Source organism: Panulirus ornatus, chromosome 39 (genome assembly GCF_036320965.1).
Source record: "Panulirus ornatus isolate Po-2019 chromosome 39, ASM3632096v1, whole genome shotgun sequence".
In the NCBI taxonomy this organism is placed as follows: Eukaryota; Metazoa; Arthropoda; class Malacostraca; order Decapoda; family Palinuridae; genus Panulirus; species Panulirus ornatus.
In genome coordinates, this window is record NC_092262.1 from 1,825,510 (window position 1) to 1,845,509 (window position 20,000).

General features: G+C 43.5%; 1 long non-coding RNA gene across 1 annotated transcript in view; it reads left to right on the forward strand.

The window, feature by feature from the left end:
* LOC139761027 (uncharacterized) overlaps positions 1-20,000 on the forward strand; it is a 55,612-nt gene that overhangs the window by 7,747 nt on the left and 27,865 nt on the right. The gene's annotated exons all lie outside the window — the stretch shown is intronic.

The following is a 20,000-nucleotide window of genomic DNA, read 5'->3' on the forward strand; positions in this document are numbered from 1 at the left end:
GTCGGCTTGTAGGAGTTGCAGCCTGACCTCCTGAGCAACTGAAGAGGTCAAACAAAATAATAAAATCCATAAAAAATGTCTCAGTTGTTTATTATCTTTGACCTGCGAGAAGAAAATACGATCATGAGTATCTAACATCTCGATTATCCAGGTATCCTACACACCTCTAGGACAAAGAATCCCCCACACCTGGAGAATTCGGGGTTTCCATACATCTGGAGAATTCAGGCTTCCACATATCTGGATAATCCAATGCTCCCACACACACCTTAAAGATACAGGTGTAGAATCTAGGGCCCCCACACACCTTGGAGATCCTGAACCCCCTCACATGCAGTATCAAGAATTCCAAACGCCTTCAGGATATACCATCTAACACACATGGATAATTTGGAATCCTAATGCACTTGGAGAAACCAAAGCTTCCACACACCTATATGATAAAGTAAACCCAAAGATCTGGATGATTAAAGAACACATAAGTAGTTGATACTGAACCCGTACACACCTGGAGGATCATGGGCTTCCAAACACCTGTAGGGTTGATGATCTCCACACCTGGAAGATGTAGGACCCACACAGACACATAGTCTAAGACCCATTCAAGCCTGGAGATCCAGGATCCCACCACATCTCGGGGTTCTAGGGCCTCCATATACCAGAAGTGTCCATGCATCCCGCACACGTGAAGGATCCAGAACCTCCCAAACATGGAGGATAAAGAACCCAACACATCTGGAGGATCAAGATCGCATAAAGACATAAAAGGTCCAGGATACATGCCTCCTCGCGCCTGTAGGACCCAGAACCCCTACAACACCTTTTTGTTTTATCTAGACGAAGATGCACTTGACACGTTGGTGAACATTGGCTATATGAAACTTGTCCGAATAACATTGTATTTCAAATGATTATCAGATAATGTGAATAGAAACTTATCTACTCACTAAAATTTCTCCCTCATCTACATGATATATCAATTAATAATGCTAACGAATAAATAGATTATGAAGTGTTGTCTTGGTAAGTCTAGATTAGATAATAAAAGCCGTCCAAGTCAACGATCTAAGCTTGTTCTCGGATGCCCGCTGCTTCATTTGTAAATTTTCATATATTCTAACAAGAGTTGGGAAAACTGCACTAAACATATGAAGAAACATGTAATCATCAAAAAAATTTGAAGACCAAAATCTACTCAAAACATAGAATGAATGAAACTCACTGCTTGTGAAACGTTACGAGGAGGAAAAAAACAAACAGCCACAATCACCTGAAGGAAACACATTCCAGTCATTATTATGGCTAATGCTCCATATCATTCCAAATTATCAAACAAAGTTCCAACAATCGGCTACACAAAGTACTAATTAATTCAGTGGTTAGAGGAAACTAAAACTGATGATTCTTCTGTTACAAAAGTTGAACTGCTCGAGATCTGCAACCATCATAAACAAAATCAAGTACACAAGATAGATCAAATATTTGACGAATGGAAATAATGGAAAAAACATCAAGCAAAATATTAGAGAGACATAAAACGAATGGCCATCATCAACTAAAAGGGATAAGGGGAACAAAACTATTACGAAAACATGCTGGGATGAGAATCAGCTGGAAGTGTGTTCCCGTCAAGTGACAGTGGCTGTTCTTTTTACCACTCTGGAACGTTTCACGTAAAGAGTTTCATTGATTCCATGTTTTGGAAAAAAGTTGATAATTTCATTCTTCTTTTTATTTTTTTTTTATACTTTGTCGCTGTCTCCCGCGTTTGCGAGGTAGCGCAAGGAAACAGACGAAAGAAATGGCCCAACCCCCCCCCCCATACACATGTACATACACACGTCCACACACGCAAATATACATACCTACACAGCTTTCCATGGTTTACCCCAGACGCTTCACATGCCTTGATTCACTCCACTGACAGCACGTCAACCCCTGTATACCACATCGCTCCAATTCACTCTATTCCTTGCCCTCCTTTCACCCTCCTGCATGTTCAGGCCCCGATCACACAAAATCTTTTTCACTCCATCTTTCCACCTCCAATTTGGTCTCCCTCTTCTCCTCGTTCCCTCCACCTCCGACACATATATCCTCTTGGTCAATCTTTCCTCACTCATTCTCTCCATGTGCCCAAACCATTTCAAAACACCCTCTTCTGCTCTCTCAACCACGCTCTTTTTATTTCCACACATCTCTCTTACCCTTACGTTACTTACTCGATCAAACCACCTCACACCACACATTGTCCTCAAACATCTCATTTCCAGCACATCCATCCTCCTGCGCACAACTCTATCCATAGCCCACGCCTCGCAACCATACAACATTGTTGGAACCACTATTCCTTCAAACATACCCATTTTTGCTTTCCGAGATAATGTTCTCGACTTCCACACATTTTTCAAGGCTCCCAAAATTTTCGCCCCCTCCCCCACCCTATGATCCACTTCCGCTTCCATGGTTCCATCCGCTGACAGATCCACTCCCAGATATCTAAAACACTTCACTTCCTCCAGTTTTTCTCCATTCAAACTCACCTCCCAATTGACTTGACCCTCAACCCTACTGTACCTAATAACCTTGCTCTTATTGACATTTACTCTTAACTTTCTTCTTCCACACACTTTACCAAACTCAGTCACCAGCTTCTGCAGTTTCGCACATGAATCAGCCACCAGCGCTGTATCATCAGCGAACAACAACTGACTCACTTCCCAAGCTCTCTCATCCCCAACAGACTTCATACTTGCCCCTCTTTCCAGGACTCTTGCATTTACCTCCCTAACAACCCCATCCATAAACAAATTAAACAACCATGGAGACATCACACACCCCTGCCGCAAACCTACATTCACTGAGAACCAATCACTTTCCTCTCTTCCTACACGTACACATGCCTTACATCCTCGATAAAAACTTTTCACTGCTTCTAACAACTTGCCTCCCACACCATATATTCTTAATACCTTCCACAGAGCATCTCTATCAACTCTATCATATGCCTTCTCCAGATCCATAAATGCTACATACAAATCCATTTGCTTTTCTAAGTATTTCTCACATACATTCTTCAAAGCAAACACCTGATCCACACATCCTCTACCACTTCTGAAACCGCACTGCTCTTCCCCAATCTGATGCTCTGTACATGCCTTCACCCTCTCAATCAATACCCTCCCATATAATTTACCAGGAATACTCAACAAACTTATACCTCTGTAATTTGAGCACTCACTCTTATCCCCTTTGCCTTTGTACACTGGCACTATGCACGCATTCCGCCAATCCTCAGGCACCTCACCATGAGTCTTTTTATGTTTACTGTAATTTGTCCTAATTTACTTTGAAATATGCGAAAAGTTACAAATAAAGAAGTGTATATCAGAAAACAAGCTTATATCGTTGACTTGGGTGACTGTGGTTAGTTAATATATACTTTCCAAAACATTACTTCATAATCTCTTTATTCGTTAGCTTAATCAACTGACAAAACATACATCTGAGAGAGAATTTAAGTTAGTATATAAGTCTCGAGTCACAGTGTCCGGTAATCATTTCCAATACAACAATGTTATTCGAACATGTTGCATTTAGCCAATCATCACCATGTCAAGTGCATCTTCGTCTAGATAAAACAAAAAAGAATGAGTATAGAAAGTCCCAGTTTCCCATTACCTGGAGGATCTAGGACCAGCAGACAAGAGATGATCCAGACACTGTGCACACTTAGAGATTCTATTACCTTCGCTCCGGCAAGGATGCAACATCCCCACTCGCCTGGAGAATAGAGGAAACAGCACACTTGGGGGATCCAAGATCTCCACAAACGCGGATGATTCAGGAGAAATGGTGGCACCTACTGCTACTATTCTGTAGTAATAGTGTGTAGCAGGCAATCACTGTCAAGGAAGATACTGCTGCCTAAGTTTCAGACAGGATAGTGGCGAGGACGCAGAGAACCAGCACTGTCTTTTTTTCCCTTCACATCAACCTCTTTTTGTCATGCACCACTAACACATATATATACATATCTATATATCTCAACGTATACACACACACACACACACACACACACACACACACACATATATATATATATATATATATATATATATATATATATATATATATATATATATATATATATATATTTTTTTTTTTTTTTTTGCTTTGTCGCTGTCTACCGCGTTTGCGAGGTAGCGCAAGGAAACAGACGAGAGAAATGGCCCAACACAGCCCCATACACATGTATATACATACGTCCACACACGCAAATATACATACCTACACAGCTTTCCATGGTTTACCCCAGACGCTTCACATGCCCTGATTCAATCCACTGACAGCACGTCAACCCCGGTATACCACATCGCTCCAATTCACTCTATTCCTTGCCCTCCTTTCACCCTCCTGCATGTTCAGGCACCGATCACACAAAATCTTTTTCACTCCATCTTTCCACCTCCAATTTGGTCTCCCTCTTCTCCTCGTTCCCTCCACCTCCGACACATATATCCTCTTGGTCAATCTTTCCTCACTCATTCTCTCCATGTGCCCAAACCATTTCAAAACACCCTCTTCTGCTCTCTCAACCACGCTCTTTTTATTTCCACACATCTCTCTTACCCTTACGTTACTTACTCGATCAAACCACCTCACACCACACATTGTTCTCAAACATCTCATTTCCAGCACATCCATCCTCCTGCGCATCACTCTATCCATAGCTCACGCCTCGCAACCATACAACATTGTTGGAACCACTATTCCTTCAAACATACACATTTTTGCTTTCCGAGATAATGTTCTCGACTTCCACACATTCTTCAAGGCTCCCAGAATTTTCGCCCCCTCCCACATCCTATGATCCACTTCCGCTTCCATGGTTCCATCCGCTGCCAGATCCACTCCCAGATATCTAAAACACTTTACTTCCTCCAATTTTTCTCCATTCAAACTTACCTCCCAATTGACTGTACCCAATAACCTTGCTCTTATTCACATTTACTCTTAAATTTCTTCTTTCACACACTTTACCAAACTCAGTCACCAGCTTCTGCAGTTTCTCACATGAATCAGCCACCAGCGCTGTATCATCAGCGAACAACAACTGACTCACTTCAAAAGCTCTCTCATCCACAACAGACTTCATACTTGCCCCTCTATCCAAAACTCTTGCATTCACCTCCCTAACAACCCCATCCATAAACAAATTAAACAACCATGGAGACATCACACACCCCTGCCGCAAACCTACATTCACTGAGAACCAATCACTTTCCTCTCTTCCTACACGTACACATGCCTTACATCCTCGATAAAAACTTTTCACTGCTTCTAACAACTTGCCTCCCACACCATATATTCTTAATACCTTCCACAGAGCATCTCTATCAACTCTATCATATGCCTTCTCCAGATCCATAAATGCTACATACAAATCCAAATATATATATATATATATATATATATATATATATATATATATATATATATATATATATATATATATATATATATATATATATATATATATATTGTATTAACTTTCTAAAATGGGAAACAGAAGAAGGAGTCACGCGGGGAGTGATCATCCTCCTCGAAGGCTCAGAGTGGGGTGCCTAAATGTGTGTGGATGTAACCAAGATGTGAAAAAAGGAGAGATAGGTAGTATGTTTGAGGAAAGGAACCTGGATGTTTTGGCTCTGAGTGAAACGAAGCTCAAGGGTAAAGGGGAAGAGTGGTTTGGAAATGTCTGGGGAGTGAAGTCAGGGGTTAGTGAGAGGACAAGAGCAAGGGAAGGAGTAGCAATACTCCTGAAACAGGAGTTGTGGGAGTATGTGATAGAATGTAAGAAAGTAAATTCTCGATTAATATGGGTAAAATTGAAAGTTGATGGAGAGAGGTGGGTGATTATTGGTGCATATGCACCTGGGCATGAGAAGAAAGATCATGAGAGGCAAGTGTTTTGGGAGCAGCTGAATGAGTGTGTTAGCGGTTTTGATGCACGAGACCGGGTTATAGTGATGGGTGATTTGAATGCAAAGGTGAGTAATGTGGCAGTTGAGGGAATAATTGGTATGCATGGGGTGTTCAGTGTTGTAAATGGAAATGGTGAAGAGCTTGTAGATTTATGTGCTGAAAAAGGACTGATGATTGGGAATACCTGGTTCAAAAAGCGAGATATACATAAGTATACTTATGTAAGTAGGAGAGATGGCCAGAGAGCGTTATTGGATTACGTGTTAATTGACAGGCGTGCGAAAGAGAGACTTTTGGATGTTAATGTGCTGAGAGGTGCAACTGGAGGGATGTCTCGATCATTATCTGGTGGAGGCTAAGGTGAGATTTAGTATGGGTTTTCGAAAAGAGGAGTGAATGTTGGGGTGAAGATGGTGGTGAGAGTAAGGGAGGCTTGGGAAGGAGACCTGTGTGGGAAGTACAGGGAGAGCCTGTGTACGAGGACAAAGGTTGAGAACAATGGAATGTAATGGGAGTTGGGGGAGGAAGGAGGACAGGGAACAGGGGGGTGGGAGGAGGAGGTAAGGAGGAGGGGGTAGGAGGGGGGAGGAAGGGGAAAGGAAGTGGATGGGAGGGGTGGGGGGACGCGGGGGATTGTAGGATGGGGAATAAGGAGGGAGGATGAGGAGGAAATGGGATGGGATGGGGGGGAGGGAAGGGGAAGTGGGGAACTAGGATTAGGAAAAGGAAGGATAGGAGGATGGAGGAAGGGGGAGGAGGCAGGATGGGAGGATAAGGAGGGGAGGGAGGAAGGATGAGGGTATAGGAGGGGAAAGGGGGACAGGAATAGGAGGGGGAATGGAGTTAGGAAGAGGAGGAAAGGGGAGGGAGAGGAATGAGAGGAAATATGAGAAGGAATAGGGAAGGTCAGGGAGGAGGAGGGGATCAACGGTAGGGGAGGGGAAGGAGGAAAGGTTTAGTGAGGGGGGAAGGAAGGGGGGAAAGTAGGGAAGGAGGAAGGATGGAGGAAAGGAGGAATAAAGGGAATTGGGGGGGGAGGGAGGGATCGGAAGAAGGGGGCAGGAGGAAAGGGGGGTGGAAGAGGCTAGGAGGGGAGGCGGGAATGGAAGGAAGGAGGGAGGGGAAAGGAGGAAGAGGATAAGGTGAAAGGGACAAGGATAAGGGAAGGTAGGGAGGGGCGGGGGAGGAGGAGAGAGGAAGGGGATTCTAGCGAGGGAATGTGGAGAGGGTAGGAATAGGGGGGGGGGAGGAAGGAAGAGGGCAGGATAGAAGGAAAGGACAGGGGAACTGTAGGAAGCTTAGGAAGTATGGTAGGAGGGGGACAGGAAGTAGGCGGAAGGAAGGGAAGAAGGAAGGGTAGGAGGAGGAGGGGGGAAGGGGAGGAGAGTTAGGGGTGGGAAGGAAAGGATGAGGGAGGAAGGAATAGGAATGGGATGGGGGGGAGGAATGGGATTGTATTTTAGGGAATCAGTGATGGATGCGCAAAAAGGATGCTTTGTGGCTGAGACGAGTGGGAGGTGGGCTGTTTAGAAACGGGTCGTGAGTGGTGGGTATGAGAAGTAAGTGTATTAGTGAAAGAGAAGTAGAGAGAGGCATTTGGACGATTTTTGCAGGGAAAAAATGCTATTTAGTGGGAGAACGTATAAGAAAGAGACAGGCGTCAAGAGAAAGGTGCAAGAGGTGGACAAAGGTGCAAATGAGAGTTGGGGTGAGAGACTATCAGTAAATTTTAGGGAGAATAAAAGATGTTTCTGGCAGGAGGTAAATCGGGTGCGTTGACAAGTGAGCAAATGGGAACTTCAGTGAAGGGGCGGGGTAAATGGGGAGGTGATAACAAGTAGTGGTGATGTGAGAAGGAGATGGAATGAGTATTTTGAAGGTTTGTTGAATGTGTCTGATGACAGAGTGGCAGATATAGGGTGTTTTGGTCGAGGTGGTGTGCAAAGTGAGAGGGTTAGGGAAAATGATTTGGTAAACAGAGAAGAGGTAGTAAAAGCTTTGCGGAAGATGAAAGCCGGCAAGGCAGCAGGTTTGGATGGTATTGCAGTGGAATTTATTAAAAAAGGGGGTGACTGTATTGTTGACTGGTTGGTAAGGTTATTTAATGTATGTATGACTCATGGTGAGGTGCCTGAGGATTGGCGGAATGCGTGCATAGTGCCATTGTACAAAGGCAAAGGGGATAAGAGTGAGTGCTCAAATTACAGAGGTATAAGTTTGTTGAGTATTCCTGGTAAATTATATGGGAGGGTATTGATTGAGAGGGTGAAGGCATGTACAGAGCATCAGATTGGGGAAGAGCAGTGCGGTTTCAGAAGTGGTAGAGGATGTGTGGATCAGGTGTTTGCTTTGAAGAATGTATGTGAGAAATACTTAGAAAAGCAAATGGATTTGTATGTAGCATTTATGGATCTGGAGAAGGCATATGATAGAGTTGATAGAGATGCTCTGTGGAAGGTATTAAGAATATATGGTGTGGGAGGCAAGTTGTTAGAAGCAGTGAAAAGTTTTTATCGAGGATGTAAGGCATGTGTACGTGTAGGAAGAGAGGAAAGTGATTGGTTCTCAGTGAATGTAGGTTTGCGGCAGGGGTGTGTGATGTCTCCATGGTTGTTTAATTTGTTTATGGATGGGGTTGTTAGGGAGGTAAATGCAAGAGTTTTGGAAAGAGGGGCAAGTATGAAGTCTGTTGGGATGAGAGAGCTTGGGAAGTGAGTCAGTTGTTGTTCGCTGATGATACAGCGCTGGTGGCTGATTCATGTGAGAAACTGCAGAAGCTGGTGACTGAGTTTGGTAAAGTGTGTGGAAGAAGAAAGTTAAGAGTAAATGTGAATAAGAGCAAGGTTATTAGGTACAGTAGGGTTGAGGGTCAAGTCAATTGGGAGGTGAGTTTGAATGGAGAAAAACTGGAGGAAGTGAAGTGTTTTAGATATCTGGGAGTGGATCTGGCAGCGGATGGAACCATGGAAGCGGAAGTGGATCATAGGGTGGGGGAGGGGGCGAAAATTCTGGGAGCCTTGAAGAATGTGTGGAAGTCGAGAACATTATCTCGGAAAGCAAAAATGGGTATGTTTGAAGGAATAGTGGTTCCAACAATGTTGTATGGTTGCGAGGCGTGGGCTATGGATAGAGTTGTGCGCAGGAGGATGGATGTGCTGGAAATGAGATGTTTGAGGACAATGTGTGGTGTGAGGTGGTTTGATCGAGTAAGTAACGTAAGGGTAAGAGAGATGTGTGGAAATAAAAAGAGCGTGGTTGAGAGAGCAGAAGAGGGTGTTTTGAAATGGTTTGGGCACATGGAGAGAATGAGTGAGGAAAGATTGACCAAGAGGATATATGTGTCGGAGGTGGAGGGAACGAGGAGAAGAGGGAGACCAAATTGGAGGTGGAAAGATGGAGTGAAAAAGATTTTGTGTGATCGGGGCCTGAACATGCAGGAGGGTGAAAGGAGGGCAAGGAATAGAGTGAATTGGAGCGATGTGGTATACCGGGGTTGACGTGCTGTCAGTGGATTGAATCAAGGCATGTGAAGCGTCTGGGGTAAACCATGGAAAGCTGTGTAGGTATGTATATTTGCGTGTGTGGACGTATGTATATACATGTGTATGGGGGGGGTTGGGCCATTTCTTTCGTCTGTTTCCTTGCGCTACCTCGCAAACGCGGGAGACAGCGACAAAGTATAATAAAAAAATAAAAAAAAAATATATATATTTTTTTTTCCCAAAAGAAGGAACAGAGAAGGGGGCCAGGTGAGGATATTCCCTCAAAGGGCCAGTCCTCTGTTCTTAACGCTACCTCGCTATCGCGGGAAATAGCGAATAGTATGAAAGAAAAGAAAAGATATATATATATATATATATATATATATATATATATATATATATATATATATATATATACATATATATTATATTTTTTTTTATACTTTGTCGCTGTCTCCCGCGTTTGCGAGGTAGCGCAAGGAAACAGACGAAAGAAATGGCCCAACCTCCCCCCCCCATACACAAGTATATACACACGTCCACACAGCAAATACACATACCTACACAGCTTTCCATGGTTTACCCCAGACGCTTCACATGCCTTGATTCAATCCACTGACAGCACGTCAACCCCGGTATACCACATCGCTCCAATTCACTCTATTCCTTGCCCTCCTTTCACCCTCCTGCATGTTCAGGCCTCGATCACACAAAATCTTTTTCACTCCATCTTTCCACCTCCAATTTGGTCTCCCTCTTCTCTCTGCTCCCTCCACCTCCGACACATATATCCTCTTGGTCAATCTTTCCTCACTCATCCTCTCCATGTGCCCAAACCACTTCAAAACACCCTCTTCTGCTCTCTCAACCACGCTCTTTTTATTTCCACACATCTCTCTTACCCTTACGTTACTCACTCGATCAAACCACCTCACACCACACATTGTCCTCAAACATCTCATTTCCAGCACATCCATCCTCCTGCGCACAACTCTATCCATAGCCCACGCCTCGCAACCATACAACATTGTTGGAACCACTATTCCTTCAAACATACCCATTTTTGCTTTCCGAGATAATGTTCTCGACTTCCACACATTCTTCAAGGCCCCCAGAATTTTCGCCCCCTCCCCCACCCTATGATCCACTTCCGCTTCCATGGTTCCATCCGCTGCCAGATCCACTCCCAGATATCTAAAACACTTCACTTCCTCCAGTTTTTCTCCATTCAAACTCACCTCCCAATTGGCTTGACCCTCAACCCTACTGTACCTAATAACCTTGCTCTTATTCACATTTACTCTTAACTTTCTTCTTCCACACACTTTACCAAACTCAGTCACCAGCTTCTGCAGTTTCTCACATGAATCAGCCACCAGCGCTGTATCATCAGCGAACAACAACTGACTCACTTCCCAAGCTCTCTCATCCCCAACAGACTTCATACTTGCCCCTCTTTCTAAAACTCTTGCATTTACCTCAATAACAACCCCATCCATAAACAAATTAAACAACCATGGAGACATCACACACCCCTGCCGCAAACCTACATTCACTGAGAACCAATCACTTTCCTCTCGTCCTACACGTACACATGCCTTACATCCTCGATAAACACTTTTCACTGCTTCTAACAACTTTCCTCCCACACCATATATTCTTAATACCTTCCACAGAGCATCTCTATCAACTCTATCATATGTCTTCTCCAGATCCATAAATGCTACATACAAATCCATTTGCTTTTCTAAGTATTTCTCACATACATTCTTCAAAGCAATCACCTGATTCCACACATCTCGACCACTCTGAAACCTCACTGCTCTTCCCCAATCTGATTGCTCTGTACTTCGCCTTGCACCCTCTCAATCAATTTACCTCCCATAGAATTTACAGAATATCAACATACTTATACCTCTGTAATTTGAGCACTCACTCGGATCCCCATTTGCCTTTGGTTTAACCAAGGCTCGATGCACGCATCCGCCAATCCTCAGGCACCTCACCATGAGTTCATACATACATTAAATAACCTTACCAACAGTCAACAATACTGTCACCCCCGTTTTTAATATAAGTTCCACTGCAATTCCATCAAAACGGCGTCCTGGCCGGCGTTTTCTTCCGCAAAGCTTTTCACCGTCCTGGCGCGGGTTGACCAAAGCATTTTCCCTAACCCTCGCACTTGGCACACCTAGGGAACTTATCGAACGAGAGAGGCCACTCGAGCTTCATTTCTGCATTCATTCCTGATTTAGTAGGCTGGCCTGCTCTCGGAGCTCAGCTCTCCGTCGGGGTAGCTCCCTCACCCTGTGGCGCCCGGCATAGGTAGGGCCCTGGGGCGCCCGGGGCGTTCGCACGGGAGGTAACTCGCCGTGCCATGAATTGCGGGGTTGGGCCCGTATATGGAGGTGGTCGCGCGCTCCCATACCTGAGCAGTGGCCCGGGGGGGGCACAGAGTGCTCCGTCGCAGCAGGGACCGCCTGGCGCGGGCGGGGTGTATGCGCCCACGCAATGTGCAGGGGGGCCGGGCAATTAAGCGGACTTGGCCGCGAGCGGCGCGGGATATAAGACGCGGTCGGAGGAAGCACCACCTACTCTCGACCCGGGCGAAGGCTACCCACAGAACGCGGCGCGGCCACAAGCTGCGGTGGCGCTTCCAGCAACTGATGCCCGATAGAATGCTTTGTCCGCACCCACCCCCGGAGGCCTGTGGGGCGCACCGTGGCCAGGCTGGACGACAGGCGCGCAGGTATGTAGGGGGGTGGTTGGGCGGTGTGGTGGGGTGGGTGGTTAGGGGGGGGGGCGTGGTGGCGGGGGTGGGAGGGGGGGGGGGGGGGGGGGGGGGGGGGGGGGGGGGGGGGGGGGGGGGGGGGGGGGGGGGGGGGGTGTGGAGGGCAGTGGGGGGTGGGTGTGTGGGGTGGGGGGTAGGAGTTAGGGGGGGGGGGGCGCGCGTGTGGGGGGGGGAGTGTGGGCGGGTTGTGAGAGTGGGGGGTTGGGGGGGGGGGGGGGGTGCAAGGTGGCGAGGGAGGGTGGGGACGGGGGTGGGGTGCTTGGTGGGGGGGGGTTGGAAGGCGGGGGGGTGGTTGGTGGATTGGAGCGACCTTATGATTTTGTATGTTTTTTTATTGTTTGTATTGTTTCTTTTTTTTATATTTTTTTTATATTTTTTATTTTTTATTTTTTTTGTTTTTTTTTTTTTTTTTTGTTTTTTTTTTTTTTTACTTTATTTCTAGTTTGTTTTCTATTTTATTTTTTTTTTCGTTTTCTTTTAATTTCTTTTTTTTTTTTTTTTACTCATTGTTTTTTTACTTCTACTTCTCACACAGGTTCCTTCCTCAAGCTCACTTCTCTCACACCCTCTTCCCCACAACATTCACTCTTCTTTTCTGAAAACCCATACAATTCTTCACCTTAGCCTCCACAAGATTAATGATCAGACAATCCTCCAGTTGCACCTCTCAGCACATTAACATCCAAAAGTCTCTCTTTCGCACGGACCTGTCAATTAAACGTAATCCAATAAGCTCTCTGGCCATCTCTCTACTTACATAAAGTTATACTTATGTATATCTCGCTTTTTTAAACCAGGTACATTCCTCCATCAATCAGTCCTTTTTCAGCCACATTTTTTAAATCTTACAAGCTTCTTCACCATTTCCATTTAACCACTGAACACCCCATGTATACCAATTATTCCCTCAACTGCCACATACTCACCTTTGCGATTCAAATCACCCATCACTATAACCCGGTCTCGTGCATCAAAACCACTAACACACTCATTCAGCTGCTCCCAAAACACTTGCCTCTCTTGATCTTTCTTCTCATGCCCAGGTGCATATGCACCAATAATCACCCACCTCTCTCCATCAACTTTCAGTTTTACCCATATTAATCGAGAATTTACTTTCTTACACTCTATCACATACTCCCACAACTCCTGTTTCAGGAGTATTGCTACTCCTTCCCTTGCTCTTGTCCTCTCACTAACCCCTGACTTCACTCCCCAGACATTTCCAAACCACTCTTCCCCTTTACCCTTGAGCTTCGTTTCACTCAGAGCCAAAACATCCAGGTTCCTTTCCTCAAACATACTACCTATCTCTCCTTTTTTCACATCTTGGTTACATCCACACACATTTAGGCACCCCACTTTTAGCCTTCGAGGAGGATGAGCACTCCCCGCGTGACTCCTTCTTCTGTTTCCCATTTTAGAAAGTTAAAAAAGTACAAGGAGGGGAGGATTTCTGGCCCCCCGCTCCCGTCCCCTCTAGTCGCTTTCTACGACTTGCGAGGAATACTTGGGAAGTATTCTTTCACCCCTATCCCTAGGGATAATATACATATATATATACATATACACACACACACACATACACACACACACGCACATATACACACACACACACACACATACATATATATATACATATGAAAAATGTAAGAAACAATTTAGAAAACTGAAACTTCTAGCTTGAAATGAATGAAAAAAAAATGAATGTCACATAATGGTTCAACCTCTGGCTATGGAAAAATTCTTAAAAACTAATTTTACTTTTATACATATGCTAACATGAAACTAATGTCATTCATAACCTATAGTATCATTTACATAAAAAGGTTTACATGGATAGAAAAGAGGAACCATGAAAAAATACATTCAGAGGAGCAACTGTAAAATACTTCAGGCAATTTGAATATATTGATATATCAAAGATAAAGTGTAGTAATAAAAATGATAATAATGAAAGACAGTCCTTAAAAACAGTATGGCCACCATGGTTCTCCCACGATTGTGAAAAACTATTCCTCACAAAATGCATCTATACCATACTTTATTCAATACCAAAAAATGAGTTTACTTTCCTCTATGTTGTTGAGGGAGGATGTTAAGTAAATGGGAGAGGGACTATGCTGGTGGCACTGCTCCTAATCTATAAAAGTTCATCTTTTCATCAGCATGACAACATTCTCTCTCTCTATCTCTCTCTCTCTCTCTCTCTCTCTCTCTCTCTCTCTCTCTCTCTCTCTCTCTCTCTCCCTCTCTCTCTCTCTCTCTCTCTCTCTCTCTCTCTCTCTATATATATATATATATATAGATGTAGCTTAGACATTGAAGCTTATTGATACAGTGGTTAAATTGATGAGAACTACTATTGATGTTTCTGTAAATAGATTATACATTTCCTTTTTCCATAGCCAAATGTTGAACCAGTATGTGACATTCATTTTTCATTTCATTTCAAGCTAGAAGTTTCAGTTTTCTAAATTGTTTCTTACATTTTTCATATGTATATATACGTATGTGTGTGTGTGTGTGTATATTTGCGTATGTGTGTGTATGTGTGTGTATGTGTATATATATATATATATATATATATATATATATATATATATATATATATATATATATATATATATATATATATATATATATATATTATCCCTGGGGATAGGGGTGAAAGAATACTTCCTACGCATTCCTCGCGTGTCGTAGAAAGCGACTAGAGGGGACGGGAGCGGGGGGCCAGAAATCCTCCCCTCCTTGTACTTTTTTAACTTTCTAAAATGGGAAACAGAAGAAGGAGTCACGCGGGGAGTGCTCATCCTCCGCGAAGGCTCAGATTGGGGTGCCTAAATGTGTGTGGATGTAACCAAGATGTGAAAAAAGGAGAGATAGGTAGTATGTTTGAGGAAAGGAACCTGGATGTTTTGGCTCTGAGTGAAACGAAGCTCAAGGGTAAAGGGGAAGAGTGGTTTGGGAATGTCTGGGGAGTAAAGTCAGGGGTTAGTGAGAAGACAAGAGCAAGGGAAGGAGTAGCAATACTCCTGAAACAGGAGTTGTGGGAGTATGTGATAGAATGTAAGAAAGTAAATTCTCGATTAATATGGGTAAAACAGAAAGTTGATGGAGAGAGATGGGTGATTATTGGTGCATATGCACCTGGGCATGAGAAGAAAGATCATGAGAGGCAAGTGTTTTGGGAGTAGCTAAATGAGTGTGTTAGTGGTTTTGATGCACGAGACCGGGTTATAGTGATGGGTGATTTGAATGCAAAGGTGAGTAATGTGGCAGTTGAGGGAATAATTGGTATACATGGGGTGTTCAGTGTTTTAAATGGAAATGGTGAAGAGCTTGTAGATTTATGTGCTGAAAAAGGACTGATGATTGGGAATACCTGGTTTAAAAAGCGAGATATACATAACTATACTTATGTAAGTAGGAGAGATGGCCAGAGAGCGTTATTGGATTACGTGTTAATTGACAGGCGCGCGAAAGAGAGACTTTTGGATGTTAATGTGCTGAGAGGTGCAACTGGAGGGATGTCTGATCATTATCTTGTGGAGGCTAAGGTGAAGATTTGTATGGGTTTTCAGAAAAGAAGAGTGAATGTTGGGGTGAAGAGGGTGGTGAGAGTAAGTGAGCTTGGGAAGGAGACTTGTGTGAGGAAGTACCAGGAGAGACTGAGTACAGAATGGAAAAAGGTGAGAACAATGGAAGTAAGGGGAGTGGGGGAGGAATGGGATGTATTTAGGGAATCAGTGATGGATTGCGCAAAAGATGCTTGTGGCATGAGAAGAGTGGGAGGTGGGTTGATTAGAAAGGGTAGTGAGTGGTGGGATGAAGAAGTAAGAGTATTAGTGAAAGAGAAGATAGAGGCATTTGGACGATTTTTGCAGGGAAAAAATGCAATTGAGTGGGAGATGTATAAAAGAAAGAGACAGGAGGTCAAGAGAAAGGTGCAAGAGGTGAAAAAAAGGGCAAATGAGAGTTGGGGTGAGAGAGTATCATTAAATTTTAGGGAGAATAAAAAGATGTTCTGGAAGGAGGTAAATAAGGTGCGTAAGACAAGGGAGCAAATGGGAACTTCAGTGAAGGGCGCAAATGGGGAGGTGATAAAAAGTAGTGGTGATGTGAGAAGGAGATGGAGTGAGTATTTTGAAGGTTTGTTGAATGTGTTTGATGATAGAGTGGCAGATATAGGGTGTTTTGGTCGAGGTGGTGTGCAAAGTGAGAGGGTTAGGGAAAATGATTTGGTAAACAGAGAAGAGGTAGTGAAAGCTTTGCGGAAGATGAAAGCCGGCAAGGCAGCAGGTTTGGATGGTATTGCAGTGGAATTTATTAAAAAAGGGGGTGACTGTATTGTTGACTGGTTGGTAAGGTTATTTAATGTATGTATGACTCATGGTGAGGTGCCTGAGGATTGGCGGAATGCGTGCATAGTGCCATTGTACAAAGGCAAAGGGGATAAGAGTGAGTGCTCAAATTACAGAGGTATAAGTTTGTTGAGTATTCCTGGTAAATTATATGGGAGGGTATTGATTGAGAGGGTGAAGGCATGTACAGAGCATCAGATTGGGGAAGAGCAGTGTGGTTTCAGAAGTGGTAGAGGATGTGTGGATCAGGTGTTTGCTTTGAAGAATGTATGTGAGAAATACTTAGAAAAGCAAATGGATTTGTATGTAGCATTTATGGATCTGGAGAAGGCATATGATAGAGTTGATAGAGATGCTCTGTGGAAGGTATTAAGAATATATGGTGTGGGAGGAAAGTTGTTAGAAGCAGTGAAAAGTTTTTATCGAGGATGTAAGGCATGTGTACGTGTAGGAAGAGAGGAAAGTGATTGGTTCTCAGTGAATGTAGGTTTGCGGCAGGGGTGTGTGATGTCTCCATGGTTGTTTAATTTGTTTATGGATGGGGTTGTTAGCGAGGTAAATGCAAGAGTTTTGGAAAGAGGGGCAAGTATGAAGTCTGTTGGGGATGAGAGAGCTTGGGAAGTGAGTCAATTGTTGTTCGCTGATGATACAGCGCTGGTGGCTGATTCATGTGAGAAATTGCAGAAGCTGGTGACTGAGTTTGGTAAAGTGTGTGGAAGAAAGTTAAGAATAGATGTGAATAAGAGCAAGGTTATTAGGTACAGTAGGGTTGAGGGTCAAGTCAATTGGGAGGTGAGTTTGAATGGAGAAAAACTGGAGGAAGTGAAGTGTTTTAGATATCTGGGAGTGGATCTGGCAGCGGATGGAACCATGAAAGCGGAAGTGGATCATAGGGTGGGGGAGGGGGCGAAAATTCTGGGGGCCTTGAAGAATGTGTGGAAGTCGAGAACATTATCTCGGAAAGCAAAAATGGGTATGTTTGAAGGAATAGTGGTATCAACAATGTTGTATGGTTGCGAGGCGTGGGCTATGGATAGAGTTGTGCGCAGGAGGATGGATGTGCTAGAAATGAGATGTTTGAGGACAATGTTTGGTGTGAGGTGGTTTGATCGAGTGAGTAACGTAAGGGTAAGAGAGATGTGGGGAAATAAAAAGAGCGTGGTCGAGAGAGCAGAGGAGGGTGTTTTGAAGTGGTTTGGGCACATGGAGAGAATGAGTGAGGAAAGATTGACCAAGAGGATATATGTGTCGGAGGTGGAGGGAACGAGGAGAAGAGGGAGACCAAAGTGGAGGTGGAAAGATGGAGTGAAAAAGATTTTGTGTGATCGGGGCCTGAACATGCAGGAGGGTGAAAGGAGGGCAAGGAATAGAGTGAATTGGAGCGATGTGTTATACCGGGGTTGACATGCTGTCAGTGGATTGAATCAGGGCATGTGAAGCGTCTGGGGTAAACCATGGAAAGTTGTGTAGGTATGTATATTTGCGTGTGTGGACGTATGTATATACATGTGTATGGGGGGGGGGGGTTGGGCCATTTCTTTCGTCTGTTTCCTTGCGCTACCTCGCAAACGCGGGAGACAGCGACAAAGTATAATTAAGAAATAAAAAAAATATTTATATATATATATATATATATATATATATATATATATATATATATATATATATATATATATATATATATATATATATATATATATCACTGGGGATAGGGGAGAAAGAATAATTCCCACGTATTCCCTGCGTGTCGTAGAAGGCGACTAAAAGGGAAGGGAGCGGGGGGCTGGAAATCCTCCCCTTTCGTTTTTTTTTTCGAGAAGTGGGAGACCAAATTGGAGGTGGAAAGATGGAGTGATAAAGATTTTGAGTGATCGGAGCGTAAAGATGTAGGAGGGTGAAAGACGTGGAAGGAATAGAGTGAATTGGTACGATGTGGCATACCGGGGTCGACGTGCTGTCAATGGAATGAACCAGGGCATGTGAAGCGTCTGGGGTGAACCATGGAAAGTTCTCTGTGGCCTGGATGTGGAAAGGGAGCTGTGGTTTCGGTGCATTATTACATGACAGCTAGAGACTTAGTGTGAACGAATGGGGCCTTTGTTGTCTTTTCCTAGCGCTACCTCGCACACATGAGGGGGTGGGAGTTGTTATTCTATGTGTGGCTGGGTGGCGATGGGAATAAATAAAGGCAGACAGTATGAATTGTGTACATGTGTATATATGTATATGTCTGTGTGTGTATATATATATGTGTACATTGAGATGTATAGATATGTATATTTGTGTGTGAGGACGTGTAAGCCACGGTCACTAAGCGTTTTATGTCTCTATAGTGTTTTGCTTTTTTTTTCTCTATATCCTCTATATTTCTCTATATTCTCTATATTCTCTTTATTCCTCACATATTTAATCTATTTTGTGTATTTGATTTTGTTTATGACGGTTGTAGATCTCGAGCAGTTCAACTTTTGTAACAGAAGGATCGTGATCAATATTAGTTTTCTCTAACCACTGAATTAGTTGTTACTTTTTTGTAGCCGATTGTTGGAACTTTGTTTGATATTTTAGAATGATATGGAGCATTAGCCTTAATGATAAGTGACTGGAAGTGTGTTCCCTTTAGGTGATTTTCTTTTTTTTTTTTTTTCCTTCCCGTAACGTTTCACAAGCAGTGAGTTTCATTCATTCTATTTTTTGAGTAGATTCTGGTCTTCAAATCTTTTTTGATAATTACATGTTTCTTCATATGTTTAGCTCAGTTTTCCCAACTTATCTTAGAATATGTGAAAATTTACAAATGGAGTAACGTGCATCCGAGAACAAGCTTGGATCGTTGACTTGGGAGGTTATTGTTATCTAATCTAGACTTACCAACACATTACTTCATAATCCTTTTACTCATTAGCATTACCAATTGATTTATTATGTATCTGAGGGAGAAACTGGAGTGAATAAATAAGTTTCTATTCAAAATATCTGATAAACATTTGAAATACAGCTATGTTACTTGGACATGTTTCATTTAGCCAATCATCACCAACGTATCAAGTGCATCTTCGCCTAGATAAAACATATAAGCTAAGTATAGGTGTTTTAGGGGTCCTCCATGTATCCTTGCATGTATCCTGGATCTTCTATGTGTTTATGTGATCTTGATCCTCCAGGGGTGTGGGGTTCTTTATCCTTCATGTCTGGGAGGTCCTGGATCCTCCAAGTGTGTGGGATTCATGGACACTTCTGGTATATGGAGGCCCTAGAACCCCTAGATGTGTTGGGATTCTGGATTTCCAGGCATGAATGGGTCTTAGACGATCTATTTGTTGCGTGGGTCCTAGATCTTCCAGGTGTGGAGATCATCGTCCCTACAGG